The sequence below is a fragment of the Panthera leo genome, chromosome C1 (assembly GCF_018350215.1).
Source record: "Panthera leo isolate Ple1 chromosome C1, P.leo_Ple1_pat1.1, whole genome shotgun sequence".
Taxonomy (NCBI): Eukaryota; Metazoa; Chordata; class Mammalia; order Carnivora; family Felidae; genus Panthera; species Panthera leo.
Genome location: NC_056686.1, coordinates 203,503,830 through 203,527,044, shown reverse-complemented (window position 1 = coordinate 203,527,044; position 23,215 = coordinate 203,503,830).

The window sequence follows — 23,215 nt, the reverse complement described above, 5'->3', positions numbered from 1 at the left end:
GATCTTGTATTAGTGAGGGTTCTCCAGAGATACAAAACAAATAGGATATACGCGTGATACATAATTACCACCACACATGTATGTAATTACTCTTTCATATGTATACAATTACTATCACGTATGTGAATAGAGAATACTATCTCCTGTATATTTATAGATAAATAGATAGGTAGATACAGATATGATATATATGATCTCCCTCTCTACCAAGAGAGAAAGATCTGTTTTTAAAAATTGACTCCCATGGTTGTGGAGATGGGGGCAAGTCCAAATCTGCTGGGTAGAACAGGCCAGGGAAGAGTTGCACTTTGAGTGAGTCTGGAACAGTCTGCTGCTAGAATTTCCTCTTTCTGTTGGGAAGGTCTTTTTGTATTGAGGCCTTCAACTGATTAGGTGAGGCCCATCCACATTATAGCAAATAATCTTTTTTACTCAAAGTGTACTGATTCCAATTTTAATCTCAACTTAAAAATACACAGAAGCATCTAGACTAATGTTTAACAGGCTACCCAGGTGCCATAACCAACTAAGCTGACATGTAAGATTAACTATCATAAGTCTGTTGATAGCTATAATATTAATTATGTTCTCTTTAGGTTGCTAGTCACCAACGAGGCCAAACATTAGCAGGGCCTTGACAGAGGAGGACATGATATTCCACAATTCTTAACTTACCCTAATAATCATTCAGTTATGAAATTATTTTCGTTCCTCTAGGAACCTCAACCAAAGGTTGGTTCCTCAACCAAAAGTTGAAATATCATGTCTCCCAAAGTTAATGTGTAAAGCATATTTAGAGAAGAAAAAAAATATATCTGCTCTTAACTATATTATTTTATCAATGGTGCATCTCCTAGTTTTCACAAACTTCTCTGATACCATTTCCTATGTCTCTTTCCTTGTGCAGAAAGTGCTCTGCTGGATATTCAAGGAAGAGAAAGGATCTATCAGAGCTGTTTCTTCTCTTATCCAGAAACCTTTGTGGAAAGCAAAGATGGCACCTATCCTTGTTGTATTTAAAACCCCATGGTTATAGGGACCACCTATAAAACTTGTCAATTATTTTCAGTGAAGAATACCAACATAGATCTGAATCAGCTTTTTCCCCCCTCGTGACTAGTGTGTTCAATTTGTGACATATGACAAGTTTTTTTTTTTTTTTTAATTAATAGATTTACCTCAATAAAGTAATCAACCATATTCTAGGTACCCAGAACATTATAAGCATTATCATAAAAACCCACTTAAAATTCATCAAAAGATGAATTAATTTTAAATAGTTTTCACTCAGTAGATACTAATCACTTTCTTCAACTCCTGTTTGTTGAAAACCCTCCGGAAATTGAATTAGCAATTAACCACTTTCTGTTTCACATTAACAAGGGCTCCTGAATTGTTAGAAGATTCTCTCAACTAACCCACAGTTTTCTTTTTCTTTAAACCCAGGTCAAAACTCACGTCTGGCCATTCCTAATGAACCCCCTCCCTTCAACACACATACACACACCCCTAACTCAGATCACTTTGCGTCCTCTGAACTTTTAAGCTTGTTTATGTGTTTCTTTTTGAGCGCATTTATGTCTTTTTCACATGTGTTGGTTCTCTTAATGCTCAGTTGTAAATTAGGTACTTTTGAAAGTTCCATTAACGTTTTAAATACCCCAGGGCTGTATTTAATACACCAAAGTACTAACATACTGAATAGCTCCCTAGTGGCTTTAAACAGTTAATGCAGCGTCAGAAGAAGTCTAATTTATTATTAGGAAGTAGTTTAGGCACAGAAGAAATGCATTATTTCAGAATTTTTCATGACCATGAATCAAAATTTCAAAGTGTCTTTAGCTGTTTGTGTGCTCTCTCTCAAATTGCATGATAATTTATCTTTGTACTTGTACCCCAGGGTTTCCCAACAGTGGCACTCACATACTTTGGACATACCTTGTGGTGTGAGATTGAACTGTTATGTGCATTATGTCTGATAGCATCTCTAGCCTCTACCCGTCCGATGCCAGAAGCACCCTTCCCTTCCGTTGTGACAACCTCAAATGTCTCTAGACATTGTTAGGTGATCCCTGGGGTCCGGGGGCAAAATTGACCCCAGGCAAGAACCGCTTGGAGTACATATTATAGCTCTACCTTTAAAAAACATAATAACAATTAACTTTCTTACAGGAAAATTCTCATTAAAGAGCAATGCCATTAGCATTAATTAAGTCAAATTTCTTGGCACTTAGAAGTTACCCGTTAAAAGATCTTTAGCTCATTCAAGGACACTGATTTGAATAATCCATGTACTTATTGGTTTAATATGATTAATACAGTCAAAGCAGCAATGTTAGGCTAATCCAAAATCTCTCAGGCACCGCTCTGATGCAGCTTAAGTAAAAACAGACACCGAAGGCTTGGCAGAGTGCGTAAGAGACTTGAGATAAAAGAGTGATCTATTCTTCCTGTCTTCTCGAGAACCGCTCTCTGACCTCCATGGGTGAAGACCCTATTGCCAAGTGATGTTTCACAGGAGGATTTAGATTTTAATTCTACTGGAAATATTTTAAAATGCTAATTTCATCAAGAATTCCTGGAATGACCACTGTCCTTAATGACTTACTCCTTGTCTGTACCTGGGTCTCCTTGTCGTATCCCTGGCAGGAGGGCACTTCCCCCTTTAGAGCTACCTTAAAGTATTTCATTTATGTGACAGCAGTTTGTGCTATTTAAAGACTTGTTGCAGCCCAGTTTATTTTTTATTTAACTTGACAAATATTTATGGAATGCTTCCCGTGCAATATCGTAGCTCCCACTGTCACCTTACATTGTCATATAAGTACTTAGTTGATATTCTTTATGGCATTGGTTTCCATATGTGTCTTGGGAACTAAGGAAGCTTAGAGGGTAAGTTTGGAAAGCATTTTCTACATTTGAAAGAATTGTTACACACAGTGTGGCAACTCTTCCAGGCAAAAGTCGATTGAAGCTATAATTCCAGGGACTCCTGGGTGGCTCAGTCGGTTAAGTGTCTGTCTGACCTTTCAGCTCAGGGCATGATCTCAAGGTTCACGAGTTCGAGCTCAGTTCGGATTCTGCGTCTCCCTCTCTCTCTGCCCCTCCCCAACTCCCACTCCGCCTCTCTCTCTCTCTCTCTCTCTCAAAAATAAATAAAATAAACATTTAAAAAACTATAATTCAAAAGATGATTTTTGTCATGATCATTTGATTATAACATGTTATGGGGCTGTTTGGCTACTACTACATAAAAATACCCCGTATTCTGTCAAATCGCCTTTCCTGGTGTTTATCAATTTATATTTCCATCTTTTTCTGAAAAGTAAGTGAGGCAGAGTTGTCATAATACACAACATATACTTGGCAAAGGTAGTAGTGTATCTCTCTTCGTTATGAAAGATTCTGGGGGGGTGACTAAGGAATAGAGTGAGAAGCATTTCAGGAATGTCGTGTCCGTAGACCTGTAAAAACATAATGAGAATTCATTTTTCCACTTCCTTTGAGACTATCGTTCGGTTCGGTCACTCCTGTTCTCCAGGCCCTGTTTAGGCAAGTTGGTACATGTCACCAATTGAAAGGGCTTCAAAACACGCCTTGCTGTGCTATGGTATTCTGATCTAGTCCTCAGCTTCTGCCATCATTGCTTCCTGTGTCAGCTCTGCTGAGAGAGCTCACCGCTCACGTGCGCTGCAGTTCCGCTATCAATCTGACCGTCATCCTCTGTCTCCCGCAGCCCCCAGCACCACGACTCTTAGTGCCTCCCTCCCCAGCCATTCTTTTCTTATTGTCCTAACTCTGTTCCTCACGCTTAGGTTTCTCACATAGCAGGCTTCCGCGGACATGGGTTGTTGAACGACTGAGTTTCTCCAATTCAACTCTGTTCCTCTCGGCTTGGAGACAACTCTACCTGCCCGAAATCTAAGGGCAGCATGAAACATAGACAGAGCTGGCCTTGTTTACTACCCACAAAATGACTCCTAACTAGATTTTGAATCACAGTCTAGCTTTAGGGCTCAGCCGACAGAGACTTGAAGAGAGTGGATGCTTATGGCCGGTGACACCTCACCGTCTCCCCCCCCCCCCCCCCCGCCGGGGCCCCATCCAGAGATGGGGAGATTCGAGGATGATAAGGAGAGGGAAGGAAGTTTAGCTCATAACAAACCTATCATTGCAATCTGTTAAAACTGTGTTTCTTGTATTGTTATACTATTGGTACTCAGCCTACTAAGTATCATCATATTTTACATATTTCTACCTCTGAACTAAGAGGGGTAAGTTGAGCAAATAACTTATCGTTCAGCCCAGGATGTCCCCTTAAGACTCCTGTTTTCAGAAAAAGGCTGAGGAATCCTCTTTTACACATTCCTGGGGAGTATTATATGGCTTCCCCTTCCTGTTAGATCCATTTCTTCACCCATTAGAGTAGGTAACCAGATGTGCCTGTCACATATGGATGGGGACAATTTGTAACCAAGAGAGAAGAAGGAGAAAAAAGCACAGAAAACAGTTCCCCTATTAATTTGCACACATGCAGGTCTTGTCCAGATACCTTAAAAGTAATAGTTTCCCTTCCTGAAATCTCCAAGGCTATTGTGGTTGACCATGAGGTCAAGGGAAGGGCTAATTGCAAGAGCAGCTGTCATCGACCCAAAGAGTTAGCTGAAGAATCAAGTACAAAGGCCTACTGATTCTCAAAACATTCCTCGGGGCACTCCTGAGAGTCTTGCCACTCAGTGTTAAGGAGATTAGTGCTGGGTGAACCACAAACATATTTAGGTACGTTTTCCTTCTTACATGTAACAATACGAATGGTCACGTATGGTGGATTTTCACATCCATTTAGACCTATCTAACATTCTTACTATCTGCCAGAAAGGTATCCCTAAATTTCAGATCGACCATGGCAAAAAACAAAACCAATTTTAAACTACGTGGGCTGTTGGGACACCTGGGTGGCTCAGTCAGTCGGGTGTCCAACTTCGGCTCAGGTCATGATCTCACAGCCTGTGAGTTCGAGCCCCGCATCGGGCTCTGTGCAGACAGCTCAGAGCCTGGAGCCTGCTTCAGATCCTCTCTCTCTCTCTCTCTCTCTCTCTCTCTCCGACCCTTCCCTGCTCGCACTTTGGGTCTCTCTCTCTCTCAAAAATAAATAAACATTAAAAAAGAAAATCAAACTGCTTGGGCTGTCAAATCAAGAATGGAGCCTTCTTTAAAGTGATAGAGCCCAAAATCTGTTGTTTCAATGTGCTCTTAGCAATGGGCGTCCATAGCTAGATTACAGTTGTATTTATTCTCTCTCTGTAAATAAACACCATATTGTCCTTGTCTTAAATCAGGTAGGCAGATATTGTCAGTTTTAAACTATTAATTAGTAGTTGTTAAAATCATCAGTCTGAAAACTAAGTGAAAACAGAGAAGATTAGGAGGTAATGTGGGGAAGAAGTAGATTATACGATGGCTGTTACTATGAAAATGTGTATTTATTTGGAAAATGATGAAGGAATATCTTGAAAAAAAGAAATACTTGGTATTCGAGGGTTGAGGCTGGGATTCTTAGGCCAGAACTTTCTTTCATATGATTGGCACGTCATGATTTCTTTGAGAAAAATTAAAAGGTGGCGTCTAGAAATGTGGGAGTTTGAGTTTTACGCCCTCGTTTAGAGAGGATCTGGAAAAATTGACAGGGATAATAGATGGTAAAATACTCTTTCTGTATTCAACTCAGTTCCACGAATGAACAATGCAATTGTCTGTTGTGAAACAGCATTCGTAAAGGTTACATCTGGTTCTAAGTACAACTGTACGTACCTTTCTCACACTGGTATGTGTGTGTAGGATAAATGGACAGTAATGTGTATGTTTGGCTGTTTTCGTGTGTGTTCCACTGTGAGCGAGGCAGCGTATCTCTTAAGGCCAGTAAACTCCCTCCAGCAGTGAGAAATAAGGCCCTTGAGAAGAGTGAGAGTCAATGGCAGATACTTCTCCAGTTAGTACGTCTGGTCTGAATGCACAGTAATCAAAAAGAACCTACACTTTCACACTGACTGCTTAGATCTCTATGGCAGTGTTTCCAGAGGGTAGCGAGAACGATTTGTTCCACAGTTTGCCATTTCTAGCTCTCCGAGCCCATAGATAGAAATTTGCCCAATGGTATTAACAAGAGTTAACCCTCGGTTAATCAGTGAATTAAAACCAGGGATCCATCCCTACAACACCTGGCTTGAAAAGAATGTTATAATTGAGGCAAGCTGGGAGAAAAAAAAAAAATCACAGGTAGTCAACCAGCCTAGTTTTATTCAAAATGATATTAATACTAGCATCTGCAATTAGCTCTCCGCGAATGCGTCTATTTGCTCTGGAATCCCAGATTTTTACTCTGATCCCTTCAGACTTGTGAACTTCGGGTTCTTCTGGCATTCAATACTCTTTCATACCTCCATTCTCGGCTGACTCAATTGGTCTTCATACTTTCTCTCCTTGAGTAAGTCTTCTTCACTCTAGACTTCAGCCACATGATGATGACCTGATCTCTATCCAAAAATGGGGTCCTTCAACAGCAGGACCACCATGGGGATGATATTGGGAAAGCAGCTAGTTTGTGAACGGAGACGAAACCACTCCAGTTCATGGAGTCCCATCTTCCTCTTGCTTCACTTCCTCTCCACTTCCCTGCCCTCAAGTATTTCCACACTCTGCCTGCCAAAGTAAGCTGCAGACAGAGGTCACCAGAAGGAGAGGTCACAGGTGACCAGCCTGAGCAGACCTTTGTCCCCAGTGGACTAGTTCCCCAGGACCTGAATAAGATCCTGGAATTTAAAGAGGGGTCCTTCAAGCCATTAAAAACATGTATTTCATTTGCAATAAAACAACATGAAGCATTCAGTCAATAGATTGCCCATGAATATTTAAAAATCTGCAAGGAACTAGTTTCTCCAGAAACACTGAGATTGCCCGTTGTCATCCGAGAGATGATAGGGACCTGAATTTTCTCCCGGGAACCATTTTGTGCTCTGGGTACCACCTTTCCTCTCCTCCTCATCAGGTTCTCTACTTGTCACCCAGAGTCTTGTCTACTCTTTTCTCCAAGGGGCACTTTCATTATTCTCCTCCTTTTTTTTTTTTTTTTAAGCAATTAGTTATTTGTATTTATTACAAAAGAAATCATCCACGTGGCACATTCTCTGTCTTTGCCCCAGAATTAAACTGTCGTCTTTACAATCAAGAGCTAGGCAGCAAGTAGGATACTGGCCCACACCATAAAAGCATAGGAGATTCTCAGAGGTCCCACATGTGTGGTGGTCTCTTAGCCACAGTTGTTTTCTGGAATTAAATCTCATAAAATGGGAGCGGGGGTGGGGTTGTGACTGGGTCCCCCTGGAGCTTCTAACTCTCAGAGTTTTCCCCACTGAACTTCCATCAATTTATCATTTATAGCTTGGGTTTTCCATCCCGGAGCTGGTTGGTTCCCGAGGCTGATCCCGCTCCTCCTGGGTCTTGCCTTCAGGAAGCCGTGTCTCCTGTATTCCTCCTCTGGCTTTCTAAATCTTGAAGACAGCAGTTCGGCCTGTGTCCTCCCTTCTCTTATGGATCCAAGAACAATTGTTGATTTTGTGTCTGTTCCGCTCTTTATTTATTGTTAGGACGGAGCGGTGATGTCTAAGCTCTTTACATGCACAACTGGAAACCAGAAGTGCACGGTGACTTTCTGTGCAATGAGATCAACAATCTTTCAGGTAAAGTGGGTGACAGTCTCATCATTTTTACCCTTTTCTGCCATCTCTTCTCCCACTAAATTTGCACTTCTGGGACCAGCATGTCTTTTCACTGAAATTATATTTGAGGTATACCTGAACTTGTAATATGCCTTTATCAAGCACTGCATTCCTTTATGTTTCTCTTTTTCTGTGTGGGAAAATACTAGAATTTTTAGTATTTTTTAACTGCCAAAGTCAGCAGACCTTAAAGCATTTCACGAAGAATTCTACTAATGGGCAAATATGTTATAATAATTCCTCTATGTATAACAGATGAACATTGCTCTTAAACATACAGACATCTTAAGCTATTATACTTCAGGTTGTTTAGTGTAACTTGAGGCAAGTTATTAACATAGTGGGGTATTTTGTTAGCATTAAACATTTGTTTTACATATAATGACCTCAAAATACCTCAAATGGAACCAACTCTTCACAGCTTCTTTATATGATGTTATATTTACAGAAGGATATCATTCATATTTAAATATTTATAGAAGACTTTAAATTAGTGTTTATAACTTCAGACCATTGGAATAGAGCAATTTTCAATAAACATACTCATGTATGCCGTTGGAAAAATCATTGAAGTCCCAAACGGAGCATATATATCTTCATCTTTAAAACATGCCAAGGGCTGTTGTTAGCTGTACTGTCGTCAGGGCTGTGGCTTTCCCTAAGAGTTTCGTTTTCTTTTCCAGAATGCCTCTTTCCTATGACCTGGGAGGTAAGGAACCTAGTTTTGGCCTCAGTCATGCCAAAACTCACTATAGACAAGTCACAGTGCATTGGGGGCCTCAGTTGCCTTTCTTAGTAGGTTGTGGAAGATGTGCCAGAAGATTTGCACAAACTTCTGGAGATTCAGGTGACTCTTTGCCGGACTTTATCTGCCCCAGCAGTTATAGTAGTGTGACACTTTTCTCTTGTCTTGCAGCGTATTTCGAAGAATTCCTTCACAGAAAACTAAGATGGCTTGCTGTAGCTGTTACAAGTTGCTCTTAAATCAGACGCTTTTTTTTAAATTTTTTTTTGACGTTTATTTATTTTTGAGACAGGGAGAGACAGAGCATGAACAGGGGAGGGGCAGAGAGAGAGCGAGACACAGAATCCGAAACAGGCTCCAGGCTCTGAGCGGTCAGCACAGAGCCCGAGGCGGGGCTCGAACTCACGGACCATGAGACCATGACCTGAGCTGAAGTCGGACGCTTAACCGACCGAGCCACCCAGGTGCCCCAATCAGACACTTTTTTAAAAAAATAATAACATAAGGAAATTTACACTGTGACCCAGTAATTCCACTCTTGGGTGTTTACCCTAGAGAAATGAAAACTTAAGTTCCCATAATAACATGTTCGAGAACGTTTATAGCAGTTCTAGTCCCAATCGTGAAAACCTGAGAAAACATCCAAATCTCCATCCACTGGTAAGTGGATCAACTAACTGGATTCCACATAACGGAAAACCACTCGACAAACTAGTGACATATGCAACACACTGGCTGAATCTCAAAGATGTTATGTTGAGTGAAAGAAGCCAGTCTCAAAAGATTACATACCTTATGATTCCATTTCGATTAGACACTCTCAAAAAAAAAAAAAAAAAAAAAAGAAAGCCACAAGTATAGAGACGCGATCAGTGATTGCCAGGGTTAGAGTGTTGACCTACAAAGAGAGAGCGCCATGGAGCTTTTGGGGTGATCGGACTGGTACGTATCTTGATCACGGTGAGTGTTACGCGAGCTTACACGTGTGTTAAAATTCACAGATCTGTACACTAACAGAGTCGATTTGACTGCATACTTATTTAAAAATGGAATTGAATCAGGCAAGGTATAAATGAATACATAATGATATTAAGATAAATTAGTAGACCACGATTTACCACTGATTTCAGAAATAACCCTAAGGCAGGGAAAACATGATGATTAAGATCTGAGTTTTAGGGTCAGTCATTAGAATTTTTTCCTGCTACTTAATAATTCTGTGACGTGGGGAGAGATGCTAAACTACGCCGAGACTCACATCCTCATCTATCAAACGCAGGTGGCGATAATTCCCGCCTCAAAAAGTTGTTGTGAGGGTAAATGCTAATGCACTGTACTTAGCTGTTAATGCTTTTAGTAATACTGTGACGATTGCGGCGAACACGGTATACATTTCTATACACGTTTAGTGGTTTTCTGATAAATAAATCTGGCTATTGCATCCCACGCCCCAAAATACATGCATGCACCACCATCAGCCCCATCACCACTGCCATACGCAACCACACTGGGGCGACACTAGAAGCTCCAGTCTCTAGGATAAAATGCTAACTACCGCTAAGCAACTACTGAGAACCCCTGCCCTTAGGCTGCTACAAACCCTAATATCTTTGGGGAAAAACAAAAACAAAAAGACAAAAAACTGCAGCTGGTGAAACAGTGACTGTTTAGAAATCCAGCATCTTCACTCCGAAAAGAAAGACATTAGGGTCTCTGTCCTTGACTTGCCTTTTTCCCTGAGCAATCACTCCTGTAAACTCTCATCTCATCTGTCAGTTTCAGTGATTGCATCTAGGCAGCGGATGACTCTCGAATCTATATTTACCATCTTGGTCTCTCTCCTGGGTTTCAAGATTGGATTTCGAACTCCTGTTGGAGCTAGATTATCCGAATTGTGATCTCTAAGGCATTATCTGAGGCTGAGCTCATTCATTTTCCCTGCAAAGCTTCCCCTTCTGATTTCTCAATTCTGTTAATGGTGCCACCAGTTTCTCTGGGAAGTCGCCCCAAATGCTTGGTGTCCTTGTCTCTTCCTTTTGCCCAGGGCCATGAAGCATGTTATGACCCTAGTACCTCTAACTTAAACTATAGCAACGGTCTCCTCACCAATGGGACATACACTCATCTGCCGTATTAATCCTAAACACAGTCCCTGTGTAACTTCCTTGTTTGGTAAGTAGATATATAAAACCTTCGCTAATAATTACCTGAAGAAGGAATTCTAAACAATTTTCCTGACATAGATTTTATCTTGATTCCTCTCTGTATCTCTTTAGCCAAGCAGATAGCTTCATATGCCCGTTTTATACTTTCGCAGTTTTACACACTTGTTAATTTTGTTTTATAATATAATAAATCTGTTCATATAATATCCCCTTTGTCTGGAATGCCCTGGGCCTCGACATGTCCTACATTTCTTTAATTCTGGCTTAAAAGCTTTACCAGGCTTCCCATATTGGGAGCGATTCTAGCCTCCTTTGAGCTGACGTAGCACATTTGTTATTACACTTTTATGAAATGTATTACTTTCTGCCATTCATTAGCAGTATTTATGGGTATATATTATATCCAGTGAGAGTAAAATATATGTCCAAGTCGACGTGCTGAAGTGACTGGACTTACACCTTGTATTAGTGGGTGCTCCGTATGTATATTCTGCTGAAGAAAAATGAATGAGCATTATTTTACCCGGATTAATCAGATCATTTTTCCCCAGCACCCTTGGCCCTGGAGCTTCCACTGCGACTTCCTTCTTGGCTACCAGTGGCCAGAGTGACCCAGGCTGGTACGATTGGCAGATAAATGACACCCCTAACATCTATTCTTTGAAAAGAGGTTCAAAGCTGTCCAGATATAGGGCTTCAGTTTACGTCCCAGTCATGGACTAACTATGAGTATTCTGTGGTGCTCCACTCGCTTACTCAGAGCCCAGATATGTGAGGCTTGTGATTGTAGTGTTTTCATGGCGGAGTTATTTCACCTACAGAAGTGTTTGCCCTTGAAAGGGTTTTGTTGCTATAACAACAAAGGGAAGCCAAAGGAGAGCCAATGGCTCAAGTGTCTCTAGACTCACCTCGGCTCTTCAGGCTGATGTCATTTCTTGGGGTCCTGGAATATGGGTCCCAGTTCCTGGAATTTGGGTCTGTATTCCTGGGGCAGTGAGGTTTTAAATTCCTGTTCCCAGTGGAGGTTTGCCATGAGAAAATATAATAATTAACGTATGTGTTCTTCACTCTGCAAGTTTCCAGAGTTGCGTAAATCAATCAGTGACTTCTGCCGCATTTATTTGGATATCCAAAACAGATTTGATATGTTTTCAAAAAACACTGGACCTCATTTTCAATGTTTCTTATTTGCAGACACGGCTGAGTTCCTAGATTTTAGGGTTCCTACCTCATCTCCTAAATAAAGGCCCAACATAATCTGGAAAATAAAGAAATCAGGTGAATGTATATTTGGAGGCAGAGTCTGGGATTATTCCTTTGCTGAACCGCAAACAATCTGGGTATTAATCCACGCACTACAAAGCTCTTGCCTGGCTGAGTTCCATGCTAAACCCAGCCAGTCTGGCCCACATAGGGCCTGAAAGTCAAGCTTCATTTGCATTGTAAGAATTGTGCAAGACGAATCCCTTGTTAACCAAAATTTATCTGACCTTCAAGGGTACTCATCCCCCGCCCCCCCAAAAGCTTACGAATGTGAGCAACACAATGAGCCAATGCGTCCAAGGGAACTCTCAGGGAAGGAGGCGTAATTGTTTCTCGCACGGGTGAGTCACCAAGCTGATGGAGTGAGGCAGGAGCTTCGGTAAACAGCCACCCCACCCACGGAGACCCCTGTCTCCTGCCGCCTCCTCCCTTCCCACCCGTTTCCATCATCTGCACCCTAAGGCTCTGCTGTCTGTGGGAATCATTTCACCCTTCCTGGGGGAAGCAGGTACATCTCTGAGCTATTTTATGTTTCATTTTCTCTTAATGAACACCACACACATGACTCCCCAATGTGCACGGTGCTCGCAATGCGTGGTTAAGACTTGTGGGAGGGAGACAACTCAGATGGAGGTAAAGAGATCTGGCACAGAGACCGCACTCAGGGGTTGCTTAGTTTTCTTCACCTAGTTTTCGGTCACCTGGAGCCTAAGGTTGTCCCGTGCAAGAACTGGCTAATCTCGCAGATGGCACTTGTACTGTTCCAAGTCTCAAATGTGTCACCTGTAGAAGGGAGTTAGTATTTTCAGGAAAATGGAACACGGACAGCTGTGGTAAGAAGGTAAGGCGTCGCCATAATCGAGGTTGCTTCTAAAACGCATTCCCCCCCCCCCCCCGCCTTCTTCTTTTTCGTGTTTCAGGTTAAAGTCCCTTTACTCAACACCTGGCCTAAATATGCCACACAGGGAGCACCTAGATTTGGACTTGCATCATCCTAACAGATGTTTTTCTTGGAATCGAGCCATCAGTAAAACTTAATTCCTTTCAACAAGTCTTTATTGAGCAACTACAATGTGCTGAGTACCTATTCAATCATTTAAAATGTGGGCTGTCTAAAGGCAGCATTTCATTTTTCTCAGTGGGGAATACCATAAAATCTGCAAAACGTTTCCTGCATTAAGAGGGAGCATAAAGGAAGCATTGCTAAGAGGCTTCCTTTCACAGCAAGAGTATGAAAAGAGCCACTGGACCCGTGTGCCCCTTTACACGGAGCTCAGTCACTTTGGGAAGCCAAGGTCACTTCACTGAGACCATAAGGGACCAAACGCCAAGGCAGCTTTTCAGGATAACCAGTATTTTACTTTCCTGGAGTAAATGCTTAAATGTTTGAAACTTAAATGAGTACGTTGGTAAGGGTGCACCCAAACTTCCTAAATGGAGCTGGTCAGGGCGGGAGAGGGGACAAGTAACAGAAGGAATAATCTATCTTCTCAAGCTCAAAGCTTTTGTCCAACATTAGACCTTAGCAACTATTTGTAGGTAATACACTGATACGGAGTTTATCATGAGAGTGCTTGAAAAGATTTTAGAAGTGATTGGGAAAAAAAAGATGGCATTTATTTCTTGCTTCCGGCCTCCCTTGAATCGCCTCTGCAGGACAGAAATACAACTTTGGTCTTCCAAAACTAAAAGAAACTTAGTGATGACTGCTTCTGAATGGAAGGTGTTCTTTCATATGCACAAAGACAGCGCTTAAAGCATCCATAAAATGGAAATGATGATAATAACCACCTCACAGGGTCCTGAAGTGATTCATTTGAAGGAAGAACATGAAGAACTTAAAACAAAGCTTGGCATATCACACGTGCTTAATAAATGTTAGTTACTGTTACTTTAGGCAAATGTTTTAAGAAAGTAGTTTCAACATCAGACACCTAGACATTTGGAAATCAAGTACCATTCACCAGACCTGATGTTACTTAGTCCAAATACTCTGTAACGTATGGATCAAACCATAGAACGATATTCAGTAAACTATTTTGCTCCAAGAAACCAAGTGTTTACAAAAGTCCTGTCACCACTCCTGAATTTCTTAATGTCATTTCTTCTTTTCTTTCTTTTTCGCACTCCCCTTTCCCTCCCTTCCTTTCTCTCTCTTCTCCTCTCCTCCTTTCCTCCCAACCCTTCTCCTCCTACTCCTTCCTATCTATCTTCCCTCCCTTCCTTTTTAAGCTGATCCTTTTGTTTTTGGTTGTCCAGACACTTTCCACAAAACCCTCAAATTTGTTTCGAGATAATTCTGATCTGTTAATTTTGATACCCTCGACATAATTTAACGAAATGGTAAATGTTAGAATGACTACATACAATTGCCAAGTTATCCTGATTTTCCTTTATCTAATCTTATTTTCAAGATTGTTTGCTAAACAAGTCAAAAAGCAACATCCACTCCGTCAGATTTGAAAACTTTGATGATCTTGTTCCAAAGCTAAAACTCTTTACCCCAGAAATACTTTTACGCATATGTGTTCATTATTGCAGTGATATAATTGTTCCCTTTCTCTGGAGATTATAGATTCATAGTTATTTCTCTGTTTTTAATTAAAAATAAGCCCTTTCATTTATATTATATATGTAAGAATAGTAACTATAAAAAATTCACAGAGCCAATTAGTACAATCACATAGATCAAAAAAGTCCAGATTTTAATAATTTTATCTGCTCCTTTAAAAAAATAAGCACTTGACTTTGAAAAAGAAAGGCTATCATTATTTCTCAAAGCATTTGTTCCTTTTCCTCTTATAAAGTTACAAGGTTATGAATTATGATTGAATATAGAATTACATATTTGAAAGGTTCAGAAGCAGAATAAGGATTTGAATATACAGCAATTTTTAAATTCCTGTGCAAGACTTTTTTTTAAATGAAATTAATTTTTAGAGACATTTTACGTATGTAAATGTGCACATACAGAAAAAAATAACATACTTCTAACGTTTTGCATGGAAAAGGTGAGTGTAACGTGCGACAGGATACTAAGGGAAATCTGGAACATCATCTTGACCCGATGGAGTGCAGACATGATTTACAGTCTGCGAAACACAACTTGCTACTAACCCTCCTTCCTCTTCAGGCTCTGCTGAGTTAGAACAAGGATTCCAAGCTCTCTGCTTGGCCCCTGCGCCCACTAGCCCCTCATTCTCTGACTTTCCTAACATCACTCTCTCCTACACCCTCATTTCCTTTTCTCACCCTCCTTAAAAAGATTTAAAGTTTAAGGCAAGACCAGAGCCATCCAGGTTTCAAAAGTCAGGGATAACATCATCTAGGACTGGCGATATGGTGGTGTCACCTTTCCTGGAGAGCTCTAGGTGGTTTACATATTTCCACAGAGGCTTAATGAGCATATTCCCAAGGGAATGTTTGTTGGAGTACCTCGGAACTTCCAGGTCTGAGAAGAGATATTTCCATGGAGACACCTGACCTTAGGCATACTTTCAGTCAATATGCTCTCATAGGTGTGGCACAAGTGGACTTCAAAGAGGCAGGGTTAGGGCTCCCTGAGAAAAGGAAGCCCAGTTCTTTCTTTGAAGTTCAGAGAGAATTGGATTGCAAATAGGTGAAACTAGTTTTCTGAAGAAAGTATCTTTGCCTCTATGCTTTGTTTCTAGAGGTAGACACTGCAGAAAGAGCCGTATCTACTGGCCTGGTTTGATCAATGAACATTTGATAGCCATCTATGGAAGGCAAAGAATGAGCCAGAGTGTAAGAAGACAGGTGAAAAAAACTCAGAAGTGTCTTCCAGGAATTTAAACAGTGTAAGAACACAGGTTGCTCCCCTTTGTGTCACCAGAGTAATTCACAGTGTCCAACAGAGTGAACCCATTATGAAAGGATTGATTGAATGAATGAATGCATGAATGTAGAAAGAAGGTATAATGTAAAAATGGCAGAGAAGTAAAAGTCAATGGCCATGGACGTGAAAATGAGCAGACAGTGAATTATTTATGGAATGAGAGTTCATCAGAACTTGTCTAATGGTGGGAAAAGCTTTCGAGATGAACTTTAAAGTAGGGTTTCACTAGATAAAGGAAGAAGGAAAAGAGGTATTTAGACAAAGGAATATACATGAGTAAAGGTGTAGAAGATTTAAAAGAAGAAGTATGTTGTTTAAAATGATTAGAGCATAGAGTTGGTGGTGAGGAATCGGGCTGGAAGGAGAAATTGGGTCTTGATGGTCCAAGTCCTCGAGTACAGTGTTGATGGATGCGGACATTTTTCTGATGGCAATAGGAGCTAACAAATGCTATTGAGACACTGAGCAAGGAAACTAATGAAGGGCATTGTCATAAACCAAGGCAGAAAAAAATGAGGTCCAGGGTGCCTGGGTGACTCAGTTGCTTAAGTATCCGATTCTTGGTTTTGGCTCAGATCAGGATATGGTACTGGGATTGAGCCCCACCTTGGGTTCCATACTGGGCAAGGAGCCTGGTGAAGATTCTCACTCTCTTTCCCTCTGCTCCCCCACCTGCTCACATGTGTGTACATGTGTGTGTATGTGTGTGTGTATGTGTGTGTGTGTGTGCGTGTGTGTCTCAAAAAAAAAAAAAAAAGAAAAAGAAAAGAAAGAAAAAAGAAAAGGAAAGAAAAAAAAAAAAAAGAAAACATGAGGTCCTTGTAGGAAGAGGGTAAAATAAGTAGACAACTTAGCAAAATAATTGATGGCCTTTTAATCGCATGTTGTGGGAAAGGTAATCATGAGAAGAGAAAGAAAGAAATTCTTGCACAAAGTTTCCAGTCTCAGTGTCTGGGAGGATTATAAGAAAAACATTTTCACACCCTGCTGAGTTATATAAAGATATGGATAATGTATATAATATGTAAATACAATAGATATGATATAATATATAATGTATATTATATAAACTTACATTTTCTGTAATATGTCATACATATTATATAAACATCACACATCAACCACTGAAGGAAATTATCATTATTGATATTTCCCTTTTGGATGTTAAATCTAAGATTCTGAGAGTTTTAACAACTTCCCGGTGACATAGCTGATAAATTTGAGGAATTGCTTTCCAACTCCATTTGACTGAAGATTATGTGAGCTCACCCCCTGGGAGATGACATAAGTAAGATATGAAACCAAGGATGGGGACAACGTTGTGAGAAGGGAAATTATGTGATCAGTATTTTATATATAGAATATAAATTACCCCTTGTATGTTGATATAGAAGTCTCTGGAATACAATTGGAAATATAGTGCAGAAAATCATGAGAGAGACTAGGATGCTATTTATGACTCTTCTGCTAAAAAGGGTGACAGTGAGATCCCTGAGTACTGTTGAACTTGCTTAGGAAGAGAGAATACCTTAAAAAAAATTCTATCGATGCTTTTAATTAAGGAACCAAAGGAAAAGGATAAAATTAAAGAGAAAGAAGCATAATCAGAGAAGTAGGAGATGAAGCAAGAGAGTGTAATGTCAAAAAAGGCAAGAGTTTCAAAGAGGGGCCAAATGCTTAACTGTGTCAAATGCTACAGGAGGTCAAGTACAATCAAAACTTAAGTGGGATTGCTGAATTTAACAATTACTAGGTCACTGATGAGATTTATGAGTGTTGTTTCTCTGGAATGGTGGAACAGAAGTTGGGTTTCAGTAAGTTATCGAGTAAATGGAAGATGAAGAGTTGGAAAAGGTAAATGAGTACTACTCTTTCAGAGTCAAAATAAAAAATAATACATGAAATATGATTTTGAAAAAATTAAAATACAGATGTACATAAAATAAATCTTAAACATCCCCATTCGCCAAGCACTCCATCCCACTTACTTCTCCAGGGTTACCAGTTAATGATAGATTGTGAAACCTTCAGGTAGTTTTATGTATTTTTATGCCTATACCTAAATGAACACCCACATATATGTATGTACATATTTAAGTATATGCATAAATACTCTGGATGATGTTTTAGAGGCAGCAGCAGAAAAAAAAAAATCAAGAACAAATGGAAAGCACGGGGCTAATATGGCACCATATGCATATGTTGGGTTCTCTGAGCGTATATGGATATTTTGAAACCCAAACTCCTAAATCCAAAAAATCTAAGGGAGTTTTATTTTGGTGCTTTTTCCTTGGATTGTGGTTTCTGAGTTTAATTTCCCTTAAAACAGATTTTGATCCATGTTAACCAACCTTTTCTACAGCATCAGGTTATTGGAATTAGACTATTGAGGAGGTGGATTCTCGTGTTCTGGACTTCAGCCAATGAACTTGGGTCATTCTTGAAAGATAACTGAGGTCGTTCTTGGCCTCAGGGTTACATAAGCCATTGGTATGTACGCAGACAGGTAGCTGGACTGGTTTTCTGAACCACTGAGTAGGGTAGTAACCACAGTCATCGCTACCATTTATTGAATTCTAACTAGGAAGCATGTAATTCAGAATATATTGTTTCATATTCAGCGTAACTTTTTAAGCTAGGAATTTTTGTCCACATTTTGTAGTGAAGGCAACTGTAGCCTAGAGAATTCAAGCAATTCGCCCAATGCCATTGTGACTAACTGCAGCAAAGCTAAGATTTGAATCATCGTTCAAGTCTGGCTCTGAGCCCTGATTCCTCGTCCTGCGCCATCAAAGCTGACCTTTCAAGCCTGTCCTTCCAAACAGGAGAGGATGGAGCTCACGTGGCAGAATTCTGCTCAAAGGCAGAATTCTCTCTTTTTGTCCAGTATAGCTCCAGTATATCTTCAGAGATGCAAATGTCTATGGACCTGTGCATATAGACTTTCCCTTCTGGTGCCATCTCCTCACCTCTCCAGCATCCTGTACCCTCCATGAGAGTAGCTTAACAGGCCACCATGCAACCATCAAGAAATGAGACCTTGTAAAGAATCGTGGGAAGTACACAAGCTGTTCTGTTCTCTCTGCAGGGAAGAAGGCACTGAGCCCTGAGAGACTGGAAGGATAAATGGCAGATTGACAAAGCCATCAGGGGAGCTGGGGAGAGGAGACTTGTAAAGAAGCAGGAACACGCATGTGGTCCCAGAATGCAATTAAACATGAACGGCTCTTTTGGAACTGATGCATGGACCGAGATTCTACATAGTAGAATGCCAAGCCCATTTTAGATTTCTGGATACAGATTATAGCACCTAATCAATATCGCGGGAGGAGAAGACTCCAAATGAGCATTTTGACTTACTTAAGCTATTTGAAGTACTGACTGTAGGTAGCCATTCATAGTTTACTGTACTGTTCTCTTTCCTTCATTCAAAACCAAATTCTTTTTTTTCTAAGTTTATTTATTTATTTTGAGAGAGAGATAGAGAGCACAAGCAGAGGAGGGACAGAGAGAGAGGATCCCAAGCAGGCTCAGTGCTGTCAGCACAGAGCCTGACACAGGGTTTGAACCCACAAACCATGAGATCATGGTCCGAGCTGAAATCAAGAGTTGGATGCTCAACCAGCTGAGCCACCCAGGCACCCCAAAACCAAATTCTTGAAGTGAAAAAAAAAGACAATGCCTAAAAATTTACACTAAGGAGCTGCTATATTTACATAATACATTCTGGATCTGAGATTTTCAAGCTGTTTAATAAAATTGTACTAGGGAGTTTAACATATGTTGGTACACAACTGACTAACATAGTTAGTTCAGGATGCTAGGTAAGAAACATTTTTACTCTTAGTAAATCTTGTCAATGAACCAAAATTTCAGACCCAATTAGGTGCAGTTGACATTTGCATTTTAAGAATTTTTCAAAGATTAGAGACATTAAGCCTTACAAGTATATCAAAATGACAACCTTACCCTAACTTAAACCATCTTGCCCATTTGCAATAAAATCTCCATCATCCTGAGCCTAGAAAATGTGTTGAACTCCTAGACTAAACATTCAACAGTTGTATGCACTCAGGAGCTTTATAACTTTTTTTTGGTGCCTTTGTGGAATCATCCTGGAATCAATTTATCTTCATGCTTCAAAGAATACTAATTCAGAAGGACTCCAAATGTTTGGGACTATTTTAAGATTATTTTTCTTCTGGAAGTTTAAATGTAAACTCAAATGAACGCTTTCCCGATAATTTTATACTGTTTTAACTAACTGTTAACGTTCACCTTATGTTCAAACTACAGCTTTCGGGCTTAAATGCATTTTTACCTCTATGATTGTTCTATTTTTGGAAACCTACCTTCGTAATAATATTCATTTTCCAACTCTTTCTCCTCCATGTTACGGTAAGTATGGTCAAGCTGTTAGATGTAGAATGAATTGAATTTCCCATCGGTTCCCCCTGTAAAAATAAAGACCTGCTTTTGTGTTGTTCTAAAGAGAAACAAAATAAAAAGTGGACCAGGCTTAAAACTTAGGTGTGGTAGAAATATGTGAGGTTTTGATGATGATTTTTTTAACACTAGAACTATTTCCTGGCTTATATTTTCAGACATGCCCAGCAAATTGTTCTTCCTTGTCTTCTGCAGCATTTGGTATCTCCAGGGTCTTTCTTGTGACTGGTAGTGATAGGCTCACAGCTCTCTCTGGACCATAAGAATGTCTCCCATGACATTTGCACAAGTAACTATGAGTATTTTGCTCCCGTGTTCTCATGTGTTGGGAGGCATTTCCTATCCCAGTGTCTCACAGTGTTCGGCTAACCAGCAATCAGGAGGGTCATTTATCTAATGGATCCAGTTTGAAAACCTTATTTAAAATTTTGAATTATGTAGGATAAATTGGTCTCCCTCTACCATAGCAGTATTTTGAAACCCTTGAAGCTACAGTCACTGAAACTGAAGGATAACTGCCTCTTCCTTCCCTTTTCTCCTCCTTCCCCCTCTCCTTCTTTCTCCTACTTCCCATGAAGTGTTTATTTTGGGAGAGTGAGTACCAACAATGAACCTTGCAGGGTGAACTAAAGATATTTTTCTTTTGATTGTAATATTTGTTAAAAGTCATAAAGTGGTAAAAATTATGTTGTGGATCGATAAAGAGGCCAGTGTTTCTTTGGGATGAAAGGTGAGGATTTTGAAGGAACTGCTTTTTCTTGGACACAGCCAACTGGAGCATTTGCAAGGGTGTCAAAGCAGGGAAAGTGCCAGCCAAAGAACAGTGAAGGTGCTAGAAGAGGGTGTGGGCTACTGGCTTCTTAGAGACTCAAAGGAAGTGACAGCCTGTCTTTGGACTGAAGCTGAGCCAAGTATTAACTTTATTTTCCTTCTCTGCCCCAATACCGCCATAGCCTCCTGGTGGTATCTGGGGCATTCAATAGAGTCAGGGTATATACGTTTAGGTATGTGAGAATGATAGAGGAGAAAGAGAGAAAAGATTTAGTTAATAAATTGTTTGTTGAGCCTAGGAAGCAAACTATCTTTATGCATCACATACCTAGAACTAACTATCCTTGTCATGTACACGTGCACACACATATTATATAAAGAATCTAAAAGGAATTGTATTAAGTGGTGTACATTTCAATTTTTACCAACCAATACTGTTTGTATAAGTTGTTTATGTGAAAAACCTTTTACCTTACATTTAATAATACATTAATATTTATGAGGACATAATTTTTAATATATTCTAGCATATGGACACTCTGTAATGTCTCTAATCCTCTTTTGCTGGCCATGTAGTAGGTTTCTGTTACTTGCGATATTACACAAACCTGCCATGAACATAATTTGACAAAAGAAAGGGTGGTGAACTTGACCCTTAACTTCCATAAGATAAATTTCTAGAAGCAAAATTACTAGATGATGTGAGTTTTCAAATTGCAAAATCACCTTTCCCAAAAAGCTTTCCCCAAAGTTTGTAAAATAACTTAGTTCCCACAAGCATTTTAGAGTTTTTCTTAAACTTCATTTTTAACAATGCGTTAAAACGCGTAACCTAGGCTCACTTGAGATTTGAAAAAGTCTACATATTTTTCAATTTGCGATCGTCAGATTTCTAGGCATTTCACTTTTTTGCCATTTGTGTTTATTTTTCTACTATCTGTATCAATATTTATTATCATATATAAGAACCTTTTTTACAGTAAGACCATTAACACTTCCTGGTCATTTACTTTGCAATGATTTTTCAATTTTTAAGTTGCATTTTAAATTTTATTTATGTCATACATCTCTCCAAAATGATTTATGTCTTTATTATTAAATATACCAATACATTTTCCAAGTCCATTTTTAATGTTTCAAAAGATTTCCCAGGTGATATATTTAGAATCTAATTTTCATTATATTTTAAGGAGTTATATATTAGAATGCGATAAATTATTTCCGGAGACCACTCCTTCATGTCCTAAGAAAAAGTGCATACTATCTTCTATGGTCTAAAATTTTAGTTTGCTAATAACAGTATCTGTGAAACCCAGGAAAAAAAGCTATCCCTTTGCTTACTGAAAGGTAAACTTCTGGTTCAGGAAGAAATGTCCTCATTCATTTACTAAATACAAGCGTAGCTTTGTAAATATGAGATGATGTGACACTTCAGTAGAATATGTTAGGGGAATGTGTGTTTACAGAAGCCCGGTCAGTTAAGAAAAAGTTTTGGGGGACACGCTGAATTGCTGCTGTATAGACCATATGCTGTCTCCCTGGAGCCATCTGAACCTTTTTCATGTTTGATGAGATGATGTGTGTGCTGACCAAGCCATGTCTGGGTGGCAGTCCAATCCTCCACAGAAGGGCTAGAAAATTAAACATGATTAAGGATGTAGGGGTCATTTGCAAGTAGCTAATGCTAAAACACCCCAGGGCAGAGAGAAGGGAAGGAGAACATTGGGGAACTCAGTCACACTTTGGGAAGGTGCTCATCACAAGAACAGGTGCTTTGCTCTCTCTGCTCCCATCACTCCCTGCCTGCTTCTCTTTTTCACCCACCCTCTCCACTCTTCCCTTTAATATATGATTCAGACACATTATCCAGAGCTTTATGAGATAGTTGTTTTCCCAACTTATACTGTCATGTAGGACATTATTTTAAAGCCTTATGCTTCACGATAAAGCGGATGCCCCCCAAAAATAAATAACCAGATTTTCACAAGAAAGAAAGGGGACATTAAGGGCCCAGAAGAAACCAACTCTCAATTTGTCACTTTGCCCTAATGCTGCAGGCCAGCTACAACTTCTCAACATTCTTGACCTTGAGAAATCCACCAGCCATTAGCCATGTGCCTGAACATGGTGGGGGTCAATGGTGACAAGGAACACAGAGTTCTGTGAGAAGTTTTCTCCCTATTTGGCACTCAAC